This window comes from Elephas maximus, chromosome 9, assembly GCF_024166365.1.
Source record: "Elephas maximus indicus isolate mEleMax1 chromosome 9, mEleMax1 primary haplotype, whole genome shotgun sequence".
Lineage (NCBI taxonomy): Eukaryota > Metazoa > Chordata > Mammalia > Proboscidea > Elephantidae > Elephas > Elephas maximus.
The window spans coordinates 43,005,289-43,025,361 of NC_064827.1; the positions used below are offsets into that span (position 1 = coordinate 43,005,289).

Sequence of the window (20,073 nt, forward strand, 5' to 3'; positions counted from 1 at the left end):
ATTGATCCGGGACCGTAATCCAGACCCTGCTTCCCAAGCAGGATTCGTTGCTAAATCTTTGTGCGTCGCTTCTCGATTCAGGGCTTCCCAGCCTTGGCAGTCTCTCCAACCGCTACACTTTATTCTCTTAGTGTCCCCTTTTCTTTCTCCGTTAGGTCTGCAGAGTGCACCCATTCCAATTGCAGCCCCCGGGCCTGCAGAAGAGTTCAGCGCAGGAGAGGTCAGTTACGTCACCGTCGACTCCTCCCATTGGTCCGGGCGGGTGGAGCGCGGCGCCATCACGTCAGACGCCCAAAGGGCGGAGCAGTGAGGGGAAGGAGGAGGGAAGTAGGATTTCAACATGGCGGCTGCGGTACTGGCGCTGTCTACGGTGACGGCCTGGCCCGGGGCGGGCAGAGTTGGAGGTGGTGGCTTTCGTTCTCCTTAGGGGCCTCGGGAGCTCAGCAGGGACAGAGCCTGGGCGGCCGCCCGGCGCCAGCACCTTTGGCTTCTGGGACGGCGGCGGTAGCGGCGGTAGCGGCGTCAGGTGAGGGGGCCTCCCTCTGGGAGAGGGGGGAGAAAGGGGCGGAGTTGGGGGGAGGGGGCCCTGTATTGGGAGATGTTGAGGGAGGAAGCTAGGGAAAGACCCTGGCGGGATGAAAAGAACTGGGGGGTGGAATGGAGAAGGGACCGGAGATTAGTGACTTGGGGTGGATTCTGGGAGAGAAGGGTCAAAGTGAGATCGGAGTTGAAGGGGCGGAGGGCAGATGGGATGCGGAAAAACGAGTTCCGATTAAGGAGACTAATATTCTACTGGAAGATAGGTGCAGTAGATAGAATCTGGCGAGTGAGAGCTTGGTGGGAACTATGTGAAAGATGTAGGTGAGGTAGACCCAGATTTTGGTAAAGACGATTAGGGATGGGGAGCTGAGGTTGAGCTGGGGGCGTGAGAAACTGGTTTAGGTCTCTCCGAGGCGATGAGATTAGGGAAAAAGGGAGGAGACCATACTCGGGTGACTGAGCTTTGGGGATATTTTTTGACATTGTCTGGCCTTTTCCAGGTATGTTTATCTTGCTTTTTTTGGTTTGTTTTTTGGGTGGGGACTTACTTGTACAGTTCACCTGGGCCTCAAAAAACTGCCTTACATCTGTGGAACGTCAAGTTACATTTATTTGATCTGCTGTACCAGTGATCTTTGACCTTCGTGATGTTGCCACACGTAGTTTTCTTCAGACTAGCCTCTTGAAAGTATGGCTAGGCATAAAAACACATTTTATGTTAAATAAAATTTTGAGAGTTTTTAGACACCGTCGGGTGTTTAATCAGATTTGGTAATTGACTATTAAATACGTCTTGTTCTTACCCCAATTACTAGTGCTTTGTCTCTTTTCTCAGTTCTTTTATTAGTATTCGAGAATTTGGGTAGCTGTAAATGGATGTTTCCCTTTTAAAATTTGTCAGATTTGGTGGTGGGAAAAACAGGGCACTTAGTTTTTAGTGATAGATAGCTCTTTCCAGTTAACCTCCCAGCCTAGTTAAATGGGAAGTTTCTGTATTATCTTGTATCAAAGAATGTGAAATGTCCTGAGTCTGGAAAAATTACATTATCTGCATTAACTTATGTTCTTGGAATTTTGTAAATTACATTTTTATTTCTAGTTGGCCCTATTTCTTCTGCTACTTATTTGAGATTTAATGAATGCCTACTCTGTGTTGCATTAATAATGTGTGTTGCATTATATTCATGGAAACGGGAAAATTAATGTTTCCCCAGTGTTTAGTGAGCGTCTCGATCACTGCACAGCAGGTTGGCAAGTGACTTATTAACCTGCTGTGGCCTCATTGGGCGGAAAAAAAGTTATTTTACAAATGAAGGCAAAGGAAGAAAATTAAAGTATGCAATTATAAGAACTTAATTTCTTTTGTTTAGTATTTAAGATTCATTACCTCATCATGACATTTTATGTGTATCTGAAAGGTTTATTTTTCCTTTTAATTTTGAAGAAAACAGTAAAAGTATTGTGGTAATATTAGGTCTGTAGATAACTCTCATCAGTAGTTGTAAGTTCAACTTTCTTTGCCTGGGACATGTCACTTTATTTTGTACTTTTCTTTCATCCTTCTCTTGATTATGGTAAGGTATCTAAAATGAGGACCCCAGAAATTTCATTCAGTGATTAAAAGTCTTTCTGAGTATTTTCAACATTACATTATCATTAGCCCAGGGTGTAGATGCAGATACTATAAATTTTCCAGTTCTCTGATTATGTCCTTGAATGTGTTGAGGTTTTTCAAATGTAGATAAATTTTAAGTGTAAACTTTTTTTCCACAGACTGACCCCTCCCCCCAAAAAGGAGCTATCATTATCAGTTTATCATTAATCAGTTCTCTTTAGACCATCTTTTTCAAGAAATCCGAAAGGTAATATGTAGTATCTTAAACCATTAAATAAAATTTTTCTTAGAAGTGAAAAACCTTGAGTTGAAAGGAAGCTTAGAAATCACCTGGATTTAGTTTCCCACACAGTATGGGAATACCTGCTTGTATACCACCAAGACAAGTGAAAATCTGTCCTCTTTTCCAGAATCTAATTGCTTCTAGGAAAGATCCTTTGTTTTAAGAGAAAGAAGTAAGATCGTCTAACCCATAGCATATTGTTTCCTGTAATGTTGGAAAATAATATGAATCTAAGAGTAACAGATATTATGAATTGAGGGTTATAGTTCCAGGTTTAAAAAATTTTAGGTGAGGGTAACAAGATTCACAAGGGGAAAGCCACTGATGCTGGGCATAATTCTAATAAGCCGGGCATTCTTAAGCATTTTATGTAATCTCACTTAATCCTCACCATGTGATTAGGTAGGTAGGTTGTGGTATGCATACTTTTTGTGTATTGAGGAAACTAAGGATCAGAGAGGTTGAGCAACTTAACTAAGGTTACAGTTATGGTAGAGGCTGGATTTGAACTCCAGTCTGTCCAACCTGAATGCCCATGCTGCATTTGTTACACCATTTTGCCCCTCTACAAGACTGTTCCAATTGCTGTAAAGTAAACGGTAAACACTAGTTTTAAAGTAATACCATTTTAAATTATTTGTTCTTACTGGAGTAGTAGTGTAACTGGAACGATAGTTCGTTTTAAATTTTAGTCACTTATGATGTCATCAGTATTCTAGGAGGAGAAGAGTACCTGAATATTTTGTATTGCACAAAATCAACCAGATAAACTGGATAAGGACTGAAAGTTTGGTTTTTTGTATTGCTGAGTCAGATTGGACTCAGTTCATTAAGGGCCAAAATTTGTATTTGGCAGTAAACCCGCATATATTCTCAGAATTCTGGATTGTTCGTTATCAGTTGATTAATGTTTACCAAACACTTCCAGTGTTTGAGTCATTGATGAGCTCATGGTAATTGTAAATCTTGTGGTTACTGAGTCAAGAGACAGCACTGTATGTTTTGGTTGCTTTACTTCCTCCCTAACGATATCATCAGACCTTTAAATTTTTTTTCCAATCTGATAGGTTTGAAATAGTATCTATTGCATTACTATTAGCATTTCCATAAGTTGAGCATCTTTTCATGCATTCATTGACCATTTGTGTTTCTTCTATGAAGTATGTAATCAAGTTCTTTGCCTTCTGTGGGATGGGAGTGGGGATTGTTTCTCTTTCTGACTGATTGTGACAGTTTCTTATATATCCTGTGGGAGAAGGATGAGACAGTCTGCTTCCTTAAAGATTGCCACCTTGGACACCCCGTGGGGCAGTTCTACTCTGTCCTTTAGGGTTGCTTTGAGTCAGAATCGACTTGGTGGCAGTGGGTTATATGTTCTGGATTTTAACGATTTATTAATTTATAGGTTGCAGATATCCTCTCCCAGTTAGTGACTTGTCTTCATCTCATCATAGTCTTTTGGTGAGAAAAGTCCATAATTTAATGAACTGAATTTTTCAGCCTTCTCTTTTTCTGGTTTGTACTTTTTAATGTCTCTTCTGCCAGGCATGCTATTTTAACAAATTACAACACTATATCTATTATGTGGTATCTAATCTGACATTTGGTTTCAAGTATCTGCTTGAGTAAGCATTACAAAGGCAAGCTGTTTCTTGCAGTTACTCAGGAGTTGCTTGCCTCTCTTCGGAGTCATAAGGCCAGAGGGCTTTAAAAACAGCTTGAATTTTGCTGTATACACAGGTTACATACGTTTTCCAAAACTGAGACACCAGCAGATTTATGAATGAGCTGTGCATTTTGCTAAATGTTAGTAATGTGGTAGACAATGAGAACTCTTTCTTGTATGGACAGTATTTGATACAGTACATAATGAGTCACTCAGCCTAAGCTGTTAATACTTCTAAAATATTTTCAGAAAGATTTTTTGATGTCTAGTTTTTGCAGTGTTTGGCTTTATGAACAATAGTTGTAAATTGTGAAAGGGCTAATGTGGAAACATCTTGGAAGAGATTGGGTTTTTGTTTTTGTAAACTCTGTCCATTTTCTTGGACTTGTGTGACTTTTGGAAGAAATGGTGGAAACCATTAAACTCTTTAAACCATTAAACTCATCTCTGAAGCTTTGGTATAAAAATCTTGGCAGCATTTGATTTTCTCTGTTGTGTATTAAGCTGCTTAAAAATTTTTTTAGGGACTATGGCTTTGGAGCCCTGGTGGCACAGTGGTTAAGAGCTCGGCTGCTAGCCAAAAGGTTGGCAGTTCGAATCCACCAGCTGCTCCTTGGGAACCCTACGAGGCAGTTCTTCTCTGTTCTACTGGGTTGCTATGAGTCAGAATCGACTTGGCAGCAACAGGTTTTTGGTTTGGTTTTGGCTTTAGGAATTGTTTTTCTGAGGAGCTGAATGTTTAATCCTTTGCAAGGATCACATTGAAATATAAAACATTCTCCAGACTTTAAATATATTGCAAATACTGCATAGTGATGTGTAGTAGTACATCCTTGACATTTGTGAAAGGTATGTCCCTAGATCTTTGAGAACTTTTGCATAACTAGCATAGTATATAGAATGTCCCTCATGAGCTACAGGAAAATATAACTGAAGATTTTCAGTATATCATCGATGTGATGGGTAAATAGAACAGCAGAGTTAGAGATTTGGATGCTAGACTCAGTTTTCAGCTATCTTTAATTACCTTCCTGTCTTTTTTTTTATTATACTTCTTAGATGAAGATTTATAGAACAGACTAGTTTCTCATTTAAAGAGTTAGGACACATATTGTTTTGTGACTTTGGTTACCAGCCCCGTGACATGTCAACACTCTCCCCTTCTCGACCTTGGGTTCTCTGTGTCTTTTTCTGTTGTTTGTTACACTGTCTGGCCTTTGCTCAGCTTTCCTTAAATAACCCGTTCGAGACTTCAGGGTCAGGTCAGCATGCTTGTCTTGTGCTGCATCTCATCATCATGGTCTTGGTCCCAGGCAGGATTGCATCCTCCTCATTTCTGCCCTCATTGTTAATAATGGGATCTAAACCTAACGTCTTCCTGTCATTTAGGAGCATTAATATTTCATTCTACAGTTTGGTCGGGGAGGATATGGGCAGTAATTCCCCAATTTCCTTCTTCCGGTAGATCATGATACCTTACCCCACATTCACTCATACAGAAGTGGTTCTCTTCCATGGGTAAAATTCAAATTCAGATGCAAGCCAAATTATACAGAGTGGACTTTAGGGGTAGCTTGTGAATTCTCAGAATTGCAAATGTTGACTTTTCTTCCGTCAAGAGTTTACTGTATTTCCAAGTGATTTTAACAACAGGAAAAAACACAAACCTACCACTAATTTTGTCTGAAAATACCTAAAGAAAAAGAAAATCACCAAAGGCTTTGAATTATTTATTTCCTGTTTCCTGCCTTCTCTGGAATGGGAAACTCTATCTAGTTCTTACAATTTAATAAGGAATCAACTTTATCCTTGTACTTTTTATAATAATACTTCATTTATCTGGCATATTAAGAGACTGAGGTGTCTTACATATGCAGAATTTAGAGGTAACTAAGATTACCCCTCTGAGAGCCCATGTTGAACAAAATTGTAGATTATTAAATGAGAATCTTTCATAAATGTACTGTCTGTAAAGTACTTCAGTAATAAGGTATCTTAGGGCCTATTCCAAATATATTAGGGTTGCTGGACCCTGGTGGCATAGTGGTTAAGTACTACGGCTGCTAACCAAAGGGTCAGCAGTTTGAATCCGCCAGGCGCTCCTTGGAAACTATGGGACAGCTCTACTTTGTCCTATAGGGTCGCTATGAGTCGGAATCGACTCGACGGCACTGGGTTTGGTTTTTGGTTTTTGTGCTTTTTGAGTTGTTGGGTCTTTGTATAAAATTAAGAATTTTTTTAATATAAATGTACTACAGATAGTATACTTAGTGGGACAGAGCACCTTTTAGGTCAACAGAGGCTTATTAGTTATTTAACATTTTGAGAAATTACGTTTAGGCTCAGTTCTTGTTTGAGGTGTTTTAGATCTTCCCTGTCCAATGTCATATGTGGTAGACATGTGTCCAGATATGAAACCATTTCCATTATTGCAAAAAGTTCTTTTGAACAGTGCTGTTCTAGATCAGTGATTCTCAAACTTTAGTGCATGTGTGAATCACCTGGAGATCTTGTTAAAATGTAAATTCTGATTCAGTAATTTTTCTTTTTTTGACATTTTATTGTGCTTTAGGTGAAAGTTTACATAGCAAATTAGTTTCCCATTCAATAATTAATACACAGATTGTTTCTTGACATTGGTTGTTGTCCCTGCAATGTGTCAGCAGTCTGCCCCTTTCCACCCTGGCTTGCTCATTTACATTCCTCCAGTTTCCCTGCCTCTTTTTTGCCTTCTCATCTTTGCGTTTTTGCAAATGCTGCCCATTTGGTCTCATATAATTGATTGTTCTATGGAGCACATTCCTCATGGGTGTTATTGTTTATTTTATAGGATAATCTTCTATTTGGCTGAAAGGTGACCTTAGGGAGTGGCTTCAGTTCCAGGTTAAAAGGGTATCTTAGGGAGATAGTCTCAGGGGTTCCTCTAGCTTCTTATCATTCTAGTAAGTCTGGTCTATTTTTTTTACGGGTTTGAGTTTTGTTCTAAGTTTTTCTCCCATTCTAACTGGGACTTTCTGTTATGTTCCTGGTCAGGGTGGTTGGTAGTGGTAGCTGGGTACCATCTAGTTTTTCTGGTCTCAGGCTAGAGGAGGCTATGATTCGTGTGGGCCATTAGTCTTTTGGGCTAATTGCTTTCTTGAATCTTTGGTTTTCTTCACTCTCATTTGCTCCAGACAGGAAGTGACCAGTACTTGTATCTCAGATGGCCACTCGCAAGCTTTTAAGACCCCAGACACTATTCGCTACGCTAGGATGTAGAACATTATCTTTATGAACTATGTTATGCTAGTTGACGTAGGTGTCTCCCGAGACTGTGGTCCTTAGCCTTCAAGCCCAGTAACTCAGTCCCGTGAGGTGTTTGGATATGTCTCAGAAATTTCCATAGCTGTGCCTCCTACGTGCTATATTATGTATATGAATATACATGCAGTGTGTACAAATATGTATGTACAAATACCTAGAACTATACCCATATATGCACTCGCATGTCCTCCCATACACCCTGCCCCATCTATATAGCATACATATCTACCTGTGTAACCACTCACAAATTTTCGGCTGTTATACTGTTGTTGCAGGATTGTATAGGGTCGCTATGAGTCGGAATCTGCTCGATGGCACTGGGTTTGGTTTTGGTTTCGGTATAGTAGTTTAGCATAGTTATCCTTTATTCTTGTGTACCTCTCAGTGTCTTCATTTGCCTTGGTCATGTTGTGCTGACTTCCCGCCTATTGCGTATTGCCTTTCCCTTCACCAGAATTAACATTTACTAGCTAATAAGTGATTCTCTCTCCTTCCCCCTCTCATCCTAGATAGCCATCAAAGAATGTTGCTTTCTGTGTAAACCTATTCCTAGCTTTTTATAAAAGTGGTATCATGCAGTATTTTCCCTTTTGTGATTGACTTATTTCACTCAGCATAACGTCCTCCAGATTCATCCGTTATGTTTTGCAGACTCATCATTATTCTCATTATTGTGTAGTAATCCATTGTATGCATATACCACAATTTGTTTATCCGTTTATCTGTTGACGGACACTTAGGTTGTCTTCATCTTTTTGCTATTGTGCATAATGCTGCAGTGAACATGGTATGTATATGTCTATTCGTGTCACTGCTCTGATTTCTCTAAGATGTATACCTAATGGTGGGGTTGCTGGAGCATACAGTATTTCAATTACTAGCTTTCTGAGGAAGCGCCATACCATTTTCCATAGCAGCTGTACCATTTTACAACCCTACCAGCAGTGTATGAGTTCCAGTCTTCCCACAGTCTCGCCAGTATTTGTTGTTTCCTGTTTTTTTGATCAATGCCATTTTTGCAGGGATGATATCTCATCATAGTTTTGATTTGCGTCTCTCTAATGGCTACTGTGGAGCCTTGGTAGTGCAGTGGTTAAGAGCTTGACTGTTAACCAAGATGTCAGCAATTTGAATCCACTGGCTGCTCCTTGGAAATGTTGGGGCAGTTCTAGTCTGTCCTACAGAGTTGCTGTGAGTCAGAATTGACTTGATGGCAGTGAGTTTGGTTTTGATTTTTTGGAACGGCTAATGATCGTGAACATCTCCATATGTGTTTGTTAACTGCCAGACCTCTTTGGTAAAGTGTCTTTTCATGGCCTTTGCCCATTTTTTGATTGGTTTGTTTGTCATTTTGTTGTTGAGGTGTTGAAGCTTTCTATAAATTACTGAGATTAGTCCCTTTTCAGATATGTCATTGCCAAATTTTTTTCCCAGCCTGTAGGTTCTTTTTTTACTCTCTTGATGAGTGTACGTATTTGATTTTTAGGAGATCCCGATTATCTAGTTTATCTTCTTTTGTTTGTATATTTTTAGTTATGTTTGATAGTTTACTTATGCCATAAATTAGAACCCCTAGCTTTGTCCCTGTGTTATCTTCCAGGAGCTTTATAGTTTTAGGTTTAACATTTAGGTCTTTGATCAATTTTGAGTTAGTTTTTGTGTATGGTGTGAGGTATGGATCATGTTTCATTTTTCTGCAAATGGATACCTAGTTTTGCCAGCATCATTTGTTAAAGAGACTATTTTTCCCCTGAATGGACTTTGACCCTTTGTTGAAGCTGAGATGTCCCTAGGTGGATGGATTTGGTTTCTTACAGTAGTGTTTTATAGTTTTCTTTGTATAAGTCTTTTATGTCCCTGGTTAGATTTATTCCAAGGTATTTTATCCTTTTGGTGGCTACAGTAAATGGTATTGTTTTCTTGATTTCCTTTTTGGAGTTTTTGTTAATGTAGAGGATTCCAACTGATTTTCATATGTTGACCTTGTACCCTGCCACTTTGCTGAACCCTTCTATTAACTAGTTCCATTAACTTTCTTGTGGAATCTCTGGGATTTTCTGTGTATAGGATCGTGTCATGTGCAAAGGGATAGTTTTACTTCTTCCTTACCAATTTGAATGTCCTTTATTTCCCTTTCTTGCCTTATTGCTCTGGCTATGACTTCGAGTACAGTATTGGATAGGAGGGGTGATAATGGGCGTTCTTGTTTCTGTTCTCAAGGGGAATGCTTTCAGCCTCTCTCCATTGAGACTAATGTTGGCTATTGGTTTTGTATATGTACCTTAATTATGTTGAGGAATTTCCCTTCTATTCCTATTTTGCTCAGTTTTTATCAGAAACAGTGTTGGATTTTATCAAATGCCTCTTCTGCATCAACTGAGATGATTGTGTGATTCTTTTTTTTATGAGTTACGTTGATTGTTTTTCTAATGTTGAGCCACCGTTACATCCCTGGTATAAATCCCACCTGATCGTGATGTATTATTTTTTTGATAGGCTGTTGTATTCTGTTGGCTAGAATTTTGTTGAGAATTTTTATGTCTGTATTCAGTGAAGCTGTGGTGGTGCAGTGGAGCCCTGGTACCCAGTGCTTAAGACTTGAGCTGCTAACCAAAAGATTGGCAGTTTGAATCCAGCAGCTGCTCCTTAGAAATCCTGTGGGGCAGTTCTACTCTGTCTTGTAGGGTCGCTATGAGTCGGAATCATCTCAACGGCCCTGGGTTATATCCATAAGGGATATTGGTCTATAATTTAAAAAAAATTTTTTTTGTGGTATCTTTGCCTGGCTTTGGTATCAGGGTTATGCTGGCTTCATAGAATGAATTTGGGAGTATTCCTTCCTTTTCTACGTTCTGGAATAGTTTGACTAAAATTGGTGTCAGCTCTTATCTGAATGTTTAGTAGAACTGTCCAATGAAGCCATTTGGGCCAGGGCTTTTTTTGTTGGGAGTTTTTTTTTTTTTTTTATGACATCTTCAATTTTTTTGTTATGGTCTATTTAGGTTCTCTACCTCTGCTATGTTAGCTTAGGTAGATAGTGAGTTTCTAGAAATTTGTCTGTTCTAGGTTTTCAAATTTGTTAGATTACAGTTTTTTATAATACTCTGTGATAACCCTCTTTATCTCGGTTGATTCACTTGTAATATCGCCCATTTTGTTTGTTTGCATCTTCTCATTTTTTTCCTTTGTCAGTTTGGCCAGTGGTTTGTCAATTTTATTGATCCTCTCAAAGAACCAACTTCTAGTTTTGTTGATTCTTTCAATTGTTGATTCGATAATTTCTGGGGTAGTCTTAAAATCTTGCATTTCTAACAGGCTTAGCACCCAACATCAGTAACAAGTGCTCAAATTATGCCAGTGGTCCAAAGATCAAACTTTGATCACTAAGGGTCTAGAGAGAAGTACTTTGATCTGAGTTTACTGTAACATAAAGTTTGATTTGGGGACTGTAATGTTCTACCACCATACATCTGTCAGTTTATTGTACTGTGGTGGCTTGCGTGTTGCTGTGATACTGGAAGTTATGCCGCTGGTATTTCAAATACCCGCAGGGTCACCCGTGATGGACAGGTTTCAGAGGAGCTTCCAGACTAAGACAGACTAGGAAGAAGGACTTGGAGAGTGCTCCTTGGAAGTGAGGATGGTGAGACTTCATCTCACATACTCTGGAAATGTTATCAGGAGGGACCAGTCCCTAGAGAAGGATATCATACTTGGTAAGGTAGATGATCAGCAAAAAAGAGGAAGACCCTCCATGAGATGGACAGACACGGTGGCTGCGACAATGGGTCAAACAGCAATGATTGTGAGGAGGGTGCAGGATGGGGCAGTGTTTCATTCTGTTGTGCATAGGGTCACTATGAGTCGGAAATGACTCGAGGGCACCTAACAACAAAACTTATTTTCTACTTTATTATTTGACTGTAACCTTTTAAAATAGTGTCTTTGGCCATGAGTGATTGTATTGCAGTAGGTAGAACAATACAATCTGTTGTTCGTAGATGAGTTGTCAGATCTAAAGTTCTAGTTCAGCTCTCCCACTTAAAAACCAACCTTTCTAAGATTTCAATTTTTTAATTTATAAAATGAGGATAGTAATTCCTGCTTATATCTCACAGCAATATGAGACTCAGATAAGATGATGACATGAAAGTATTTTGGAAACTATAAGGTTTTCAACATGTGCTTCATTAGTAGCAATACTTCTTGTCCACTTTTAAAATGCTAATATACTTATCTAGGAATTCTCATTATCTTTTATTTATTCTTTTTTGCTTAAAGTCTTTCTCCATTAGAATTTTAATGAGGAGTCTTGTCTGGTTACTGCTGTACTGCCAGCAGCTACAGAGGTACCAGGCAATAGTAGGTGCACATTAAATGAATGTTGAGTGAATGAGGCATGAAGCCTGAAGTCTTCTGTTGTGATCAGGTGGCAACAGTTTTTCTTATGAACAGCAAATTTTGATTGAGAACCAGCTGTAAGAGGAAAAATGACTAATTATTTAGCTAGTTTTTCTGTTTGGGAATAAAAATGGAAACAAGGTAACATACCTTTACACTATGAAACCTGTTGCCCTAGAGTTGATTTCCGACTCATAGCAACCCTATGGGATAGAGTAGAACTGCCTCGTAGGGTCTCCAAGGAGCAGCTGGTGGATTCAAACCACCAACTTTTTGGTTAGCAGCAGAGCTCTTAACCACTGTGCCACCAGGGCTCCTCTTCACTGTAGAACTCTATATATTTCTGTATCTTCTTACTATTCTGAAAATGTTTTTGGTAATTGTGTACGTTGTTATTTGGGGTGTCCACTTGACAGGGTTGAACAGTTAACATTTGGTATCTGATTTTTTTCTTTGGTCGAATTATTTTAAAGTAAATTATAGACATTTTACACTAGAATTTTTCATTATATAGCCTTTTAAAAAATGAGGACATTTCCTTCATAACCACAATACTGTTAGTACACGCAACCATTAGTTTCCTAATAGCATATTATACAACTGCTTATTCAGATTTCCTTACTTGCTCCTTAAATGTCTTTTACAGATAGTTCGTTCAGTCTTAGAGCCAGTTAAGACCATTTATTGTTTTTGGAGCTTCCAGACTAAGATTGACTACGAAGAATGGCTGATTTTCCAAAAATCAGTCAATGAAAATCCTATAGATCACAGTGGTCCCATCTGCAACTGAGTATGGGGATGACGCAGCACCTGACAGCGTTTTGTTCTGTTGTGCGTGGGGTTGCCATGAATTGGGCTGACTTCACAGCAGCTAACACAACATCAACAACAGTTGTTTTTGGTTTTTTACCTCTTATGTTTCTCCGTCTTAGACATTTTATTATATGAATTTTTAAACATACAGTATTTAGAGTAGGGTAATGAACTCCCATGTACCTATCTATCATCCAGCTCTAAGAAGTTCAACATTTGACCAATCTCTTTTTCAGCTCTCGTCTACCTTTTTTTTTTTTTTTTTTGGTGGTTAGAGGTGGTGGTGGTGCCTGGAATTTTTTAAAGAAAATCTCAAACATTATTCCTTTAAATGATTATGCAGCTCTAAGAGATAAGGCTAATTTTTTTTTGAAACATAACCTAACAAAGTTATAACTAATTCCATAATATAATCTGATACCATCCATATTAAAATTTCCCTGAGTATCTTAAAATTGTCACTTCACAGTTCGTTTCATTCAGGATTAAAATAAGGTCCGCACTTATTTATTTGGTTTTCGTGTCTCTTAAGTCTCTTGTATTCTATACTAATCACCCCCATTTCACGTTATTGTTTCACTGGAGAAACCCGTAGGTTTCTATCCTGTACCCAGGTCATTTGTCAGGATTTGCTAGTGCTTTCTTGTGTCTTTTCACTTGTCCTCTATTTCTTGTAAGCTATTAGTAACTATATTTAACTCGTGTTCTTTTTATTTGTGAGTGGGAGGGGCAGCACCACAAAGATGGTACTGTTACTTCCTTTTGCTTCACATCAGGAGGTACATAATGAGTGGTTGTCCCACTTTTACTAGTCACAGTTGCCAGTTAATTGATTGTGACTCGTGAAGATCCCATGTGTCACAGAGTAGAAGAACTGTGGGCCATAGGATTTTCAAGGCTGTGACCTTTTGGAAGCAGATCTATAGGCCTTCTAAGAAAACTCTGGGTGGGTTTGAACTACTAACATTTCGGTTAGTAGTAGTCATCCCACTTTCAGTGATTCCAAACTCACTGTCATCCTGACCCTTCTATCATAAAGTTCCCTATTAACCTTTCACCTAATAGTTTAGCATTCATTGATGATTCTTCCTTGAATCCATTATTTCATTAGAAGCTGTGAAATGGTGTTATGCTGTGTCTGTCACTTTTATATTTACTATGTTTATACAGATGTTCGTTCATCTGTAAGAGGAGCTGTCCCCATCAGCAGGGCTTGCCCTGAAATGTAGTTCCTACTGGAAAGGCAGGATGAATGCTTAATTCTTACTCTTAATTACCAATTTTCAGAGTAAAGAGCTAATGTAATAGCCATCCGTAATGGTAGCAAATTATTTGTGGACTTTTATGGTTTGTTTTCTGAGAGTCTTAATTCTTTGATTATTATCATGGACTTGTGGATTTCTACTATGTGTTCGAAGCAAAGTCATTCTTTTTGATGCATAAATTATTTCAACTTTGATCAGTGGGAGCCATTTCAAGTCGGTGGCTTTTGACATGATCCATAAATCTTTGAAAGATTTCTTGATTTTATGCAAAGCAAGCTGTCCCAGGCTTACCTTACGAATTTCTTCTCCCCAGATCTGAAAACAGCCATTTCTCTAAGAATTAATACAAAATGGCATTAAGAGATCAAAATCTGGGTGCTAGGGATACTCATTGCTATTGGGGTGACCTTGCTCCTACGAAGATACATTTTAAAAAAATAATCACAAGTTCATATTGCTTTTTTTAAAAAACTATTTTATTTTGTTTTAGGTGAAAGTTCACACAGCAGATTAGGTTTCCATTTAACAATTTTTATACAAATTATTCCATGACATTGGTTATAATTTTCACAATGTGTCAGCATTTTTATTATTTCCATTTTGTTTGTTTTGTTTCCATTGATGTAGCTTCCCTGACCCTCCCTGCCTTCTCATCTTTGCTTTTGGATATTGACTGTTTAGTCTCATATAGTTAATTGTTTGAGGGAGCACATTACTCACAGGTGATACTGTTTATTTTACAAGCTAATCTATTATTTGGCTGAAAGGTGAGCTCTGGGAGTGCGTTCATTTTGAAGTTCAAAGGTAATTTTAGGGTAATAATCTCGGGGTTCCTTTAGTCTCTGTTGGTGCAGTATGTTTTGCTTTTTTTGAATTTTGTTGTACATTTTTTTCCAGTTCTATCCAGGACCTTCTGCTGAGTCCCTGGTCAGAACAGGTGGTACTAGCAGGGCACCATCTAGTTTTTCTGGTCTCAGGCTAGAAGAGGTTGTGGTTCGTGTGGGTTTTTAGTTCTGTGGACTGGTTTCCTCTTTGAGTCTTTGGTTTCCTTCATTCTCTTTTGCTCTAGAGGGGTAGAGACCAACAGTTGTATCTTAGACGGCCACCTGCAAGCTTTTAAGACTCCAGACACTATTCAGCAAACTAGGATGTAGAATATTATCTCTGTAAGCTATGTTATGCCAATTGACTGAGTTGTCCCACGAGGCTATGGTCCTAAACCTTTTAACCCAGTAAACCATTCCCACAGAGTGTATGGATATGCCTAGTAAGTCTCTGTAACTGTGCCCCCCTATGTGCTTTATTATATGTATGAATATATATGGAGCACATACAAACATATGCCTATAGATACACCTGTACATGCATGCACATGCACTCACATATGGTTTCCTGTACACATATATGCATACATATCTATTCATATTGATTTTTACAATTTAGATTTAAGAGTTACTGGGTTTTTACTTCTTTGATATTTTACCTTTTTTTCCTCTTACATTAAAAATCTGGTTTCTTACAATATAATTACTTATTTACTATATTTTACACATACATAAATGGCTTCAAATAGTAATACTGATTAATGAGAACAAGAAGAGGTAAAATCTAAAATTTTTGCAGTTTTTGTTTTTAGGATGTATTTCACTAGTATGTACAATTAGAATATTGTGTTCTAAAATCACTTGAAATAATTTTCTCTGTGGTTATCTTACTACTTTGATGTATAATTAGGTTGATTTGTTTTGGCTTGTATTCATTTTGTAGTTATGTGCGATCAAGTTGGCTTTCAACTCATAGCAACTCCATGTGACAGAATAGAACTACCTTATAGGGTTTCCTAGGCTGTAATCTTTACAGGAGCAGATCGCCAGGTCTTTCTCCAGCCCAGCCACTGGTTGGCTTCTAACTACCAACCTTTTGGTTAACAGTCAAGCACTTAACCGTTTTGCTACCAGGGCTTCTTGTACTCACCTTAGTGACTAAAAAGTATATGTTTTTGACTATGTAATATATAGTTATTTTGAAAACTTAGTATATAGACATATAGTATATAGTATATTGGAAACTCTATGGGGCAGTTCTACTCTGTCCTATAGGGTCGCTATGAGTCAGAATCGAATCGACGGCCCTGGGTTTTTTTGGGAGTATATAGACATAAGTAACAATTGCCTCTAGCACATCAAGGCAAATGTTGCTGTTGCTAGGTGCCATCAAGTTGCTTCTGACTCATAGCCACCCTATTTTCAACAGAATGATATGCTGCCTGGTCCTGTGCCATCCTCATGATCATTGTTATGATTGAACTCGTTGTTGCAGCCACTGTGTCAGTCCATCTCGTTGAGGGTCTTCCCCTTTTTCGGTGACCCTCTACTTTACCAAGCATGATGTCCTTCTCCAGGGACTGATCCCTCCTGATAACATGTCCAAAGTATCTCGCTATTCTCGCTTCTAAGGAGCTTTCTGGCTGTACTTCTTTGAAGACAGATTTGTTCCTTCTTCTGGCAGTCCATGGTATATTCAGTATTTTTCGTCAACGCTGTAATTGAAAGGCATCAATTCTTCTTCCATCTTTCTTATTCATTGTCCAGCTTTCACATGCACGAGGCATTTGAAAATACGCCAGCTTGGATCACATGCACCTTAGTCTTTAAAGTGACATATTTGCTTTTTTTTTTTTTTTTTTTAGTTTTTGTTGTGCTTTAAGTGAATTTTGAACACTTTAAAGAGGTCTTTTGCAGCAGATTTCCCTGATGCAATGAGTCATTTGATTTCTTGACTGCCGCTTCCATGGGTGTTGATTGTGGATCCAAGTAAAAATGAAATCTTTGACAACTTCAGTCTTTTCTCTGATTGTCATGATGTTGCTTATTGGTCCAGTTGTGAGGATTTTTGTTTTCTTTATGTTGAGGTGTAATGCATCCTAAAGGCTGTGGTCTTTGACCTTCACCAGTAAGTGCTTCAAGACCTCCTCACTTCCAGCAGGCAAGGTTGTGTCATATGCATAACGCAGGTTGTTAACGAGTCTTCCTCAATCCTGATGCCATGTTCTTCATATAGTCCAGCTTCTCATATTATTTGCTCAGCATACGGATTGATAAGTATGGTGAAAAGATACAACCCTGACACACAGCTTTCCTGACTTCAGACCACACAGTATCACCTTGTTCTGTTTGAACGACTATCTCTTGAGCTATGTACATGTTCCTCTTGAGCACAATTAAGTGTTCTGGAATTCCCATTCTTCTCAATATTATCCATAATTATCCATGGCAAATACCTGCTATTAAAATGTTTGTATAAAAATCAATAGCTAACATTTATTGAGGCCATACTAGGTGTCAGAATTGTTCTTAGCACTTTGTATGTAATATCTTATTTAATCATTACATAACCCTATGAGATAGTTACTATTACTATCCCCATTTTAAAGGTTGAGTACCCGAATCTTAGAAATATTAACCGTTAGTACCACCCAGGAACTCCTGTAATCACAATTAATATGAAGGAGTTTAATCCCTCTGTTCGAAAGGCCAGTTCTCAGCTTATGTTTAACAGCAACAACAAAAAAGTACAAAAGACAAACCTTTTAGAAAATGGCATGTTAGGATAAGAAATATTGTAGAAAAGATGTCTCTGTTTTTATTCAAGTCCAAGAGGGGTAAAAAAATCAGCAAAGGCTTGATCTGGGGGGAAAAAAAATCAACTAATAGATTTTGCTTTAGATTATAATGTGTGGCTATAACATAATAAAGTTATTGGCACTGGTAATAATGTAAGAATGACTTGACAGAGGTCTCTGACTTCTAACTTCACAAGGGGGAAGGAGAATTAAGATCAGCAGCCCAAGGCTGGTTCCTATGAGGTGGAAGTCAGACATGCCTCCACCCTCCAACCATTTTGCCAATTCTGACACCTGCTGTTCATCCCACAGCACTCTGTACTTGTTTGTGGGGTTCGATAATTCATTGCAATGGCCACACAGAACTCACAGACCATACTTACACTTACGGGGTTTATTAGGGAAGTAACAGGTTTCAGTTTAGCTCAGGAATGCTCAGGATACAGCTCTTCAATCAGGACAGTTTCCTTTCAGCCTGCCCACAGGCAGCCCTCTCTCTGGCCCTCAGTCCCTTGGCCGGGCCTCTGCCCTACTTGGGCAAGTGTTGCAAAGCTCTTTTAGCTCTGCCAGTAACTGCCTAGAGGCACCCCACTCCACTAGTAAGCCTCACCCAAAAGTGCTCAGCTCTAGCTCTGTGGGTCAGCAAACCTAGGTCTACCAAGTGCCACTTATGAATGATCTTCAGCATAATTTTGCTTCCATGTGATATTTAATGATATCCGATAATTTCCCTATTCGGTTGGATCACCTTTCTTTGAAATAGGCATAAGTATGGATCTCTTTCAGTTGGTTGGCCCCAGGTAGCTGTCTTCCAAATTTCTTGGCATAGACGAGTGAGCACTTCCAGTGCTGCACCTATCTGTTGAAACATCTCAGTTGGTATTCCGTCAGTTCCTGGAGCCTTGTTTTTTGCCAGTGCCTTCTAGACTTGTTCCTTCAGTATCATCAGTTCCTGATCATATGTTACCTCCTGAAACGGTTGAATGGCAACCAATTCTTTTTGGTATAGTGACTCTGTGTATTCCTTCCATCTTCTTTTGATGCTTCCTGCATCATTTAATATTTTTTCTTTACAATCCTTTACTATTGCAACTCAAGGCTTAAAATTTTCTCTTCAGTTTCAGTTTGAGAAATGCTGAGCGTGTTCTTCCCTTTTGATTTTCTGTTTCCAGGTCTTAACTTAGACTTCTCAAGGTGCCCTTTGAAATCTTCTGTTCAGCTCTTTTACGTCACCATTTTTTCCTTTTGCTTTAGCTACGTGACATTCAAGAGCAAGTTTCAGAGTCTCTTCTGACATGCATTTAGGTCTTTTCTTTCTCTCTCGTCTTTTTAATGACCTCTTGCGTTCTTCATGTATTATGTCCTTGATGTCATTCCGCAACTCATCTGGCCTTTGGCCATTAGTGTTCAACTGGTCAAATCTGTTCTTGAGATGGTCTCTAAATTCAGGTGGGATATACTCAAGGTCATACTTTGGCTCTCATGGACTTGTTTTAGTTTTCTTCAGTTTCAACTTGAACTTGCATATGAGTAATTGATGGTCTGATCTGCAGTGGGCCCCTGGCCTTGTTCTGACTGTTGATATTGAGCTCTTCCATCGTCTGTTTCCACAGATGTAGTCGATTTGATTCTTGTGTATTCCATCTGGTGAGGTCCACGTGTATAGTTGCTGTTTATATTGGTGAGAAAAGGTATTTGCAGTGAAGAAGTTGTTGGTCTTGCAAAATTCAATCATGGTACCTCTGGCATCATTTTTATCACCCAGGCCTTATTTTCCAGTGACCGATCCTTCTTCTTTGTTTCCACCTTTCGCATTTCAATCACGAGCAATTATCAGTGCGTCCTGATTGCATGTTCGATCAATTTCAGACTGCAGAAGTAGGTAAAAAATCTTCAGTTTCTTCATCTTTGGCCTTCGTGGTTGGGACATAAATTTGAGTAGTAGTCATATTAACTGGTCTTCCTTTTAGGTGTGTGGATATTATTCTATCACTGACAGCGTTGTACTTTAGGATAGATCTTGAAATGTTCTTTTTGATGATGAATACCACGTTATTCCTCTTCAAGTTGTCATTCCTGGCATAGTAGACCATATGATTGTCCGATTCATAAAGACCAGTACCAGTCCATTTCAGCTCATTAATGCCTGGGATATTGTCTTTATGTGTTCCATTTCATTTTTGATGATACCCAATTTTCCTAGATTCAGATTTCATGCATTCCAGGTTCCAATTATGAATGAATGTATGCAGCTGTTTATTCTCATTTTGAGGCGCGCCACAGCAGCAGACGAAGGTCCTGAAAGCTTGACTCCGTCCATGTCATTAAGGTTGACTCTGAGGAGGCAGCTCATCTTCAGTCGTATGTTGAGTGCCTTCCAACCTGAGGAGCTCATCTTCCGACTCTATATCAGACAGTATTCTGCTGCTGTTCGTGATGTTTTCGCTGGCTAATTCTTTTCCCTGGCCAATTCTTCCTAGTTTGTCTCAGTCTAGAAGCTTACCTGAAACCTGTCCTCCATGGGTGCCCTGCTGGTATCTGAATACCGGTGGCATAGCTTCCAAC

The 20,073-nt window shown here is 38.9% G+C and overlaps 1 protein-coding gene across 2 annotated transcripts in view; it reads left to right on the top strand.

Annotated features, from left to right (window-relative positions):
* Window positions 1-437: 437 nt before the first annotated feature.
* The window catches only part of UBAP1 (ubiquitin associated protein 1), an 86,885-nt gene continuing 67,249 nt past the window's right edge, over window positions 438-20,073 (top strand). The window contains exon 1 of one of the 2 annotated variants that reach the window (XM_049897057.1): window positions 438-526. The gene's annotated coding sequence lies outside the window, so the exon portion shown is untranslated. Of the gene's footprint in view, window positions 527-615; window positions 1,041-20,073 lie in introns of those variants that run through there. The other variant, XM_049897058.1, reaches the window with a different exon arrangement.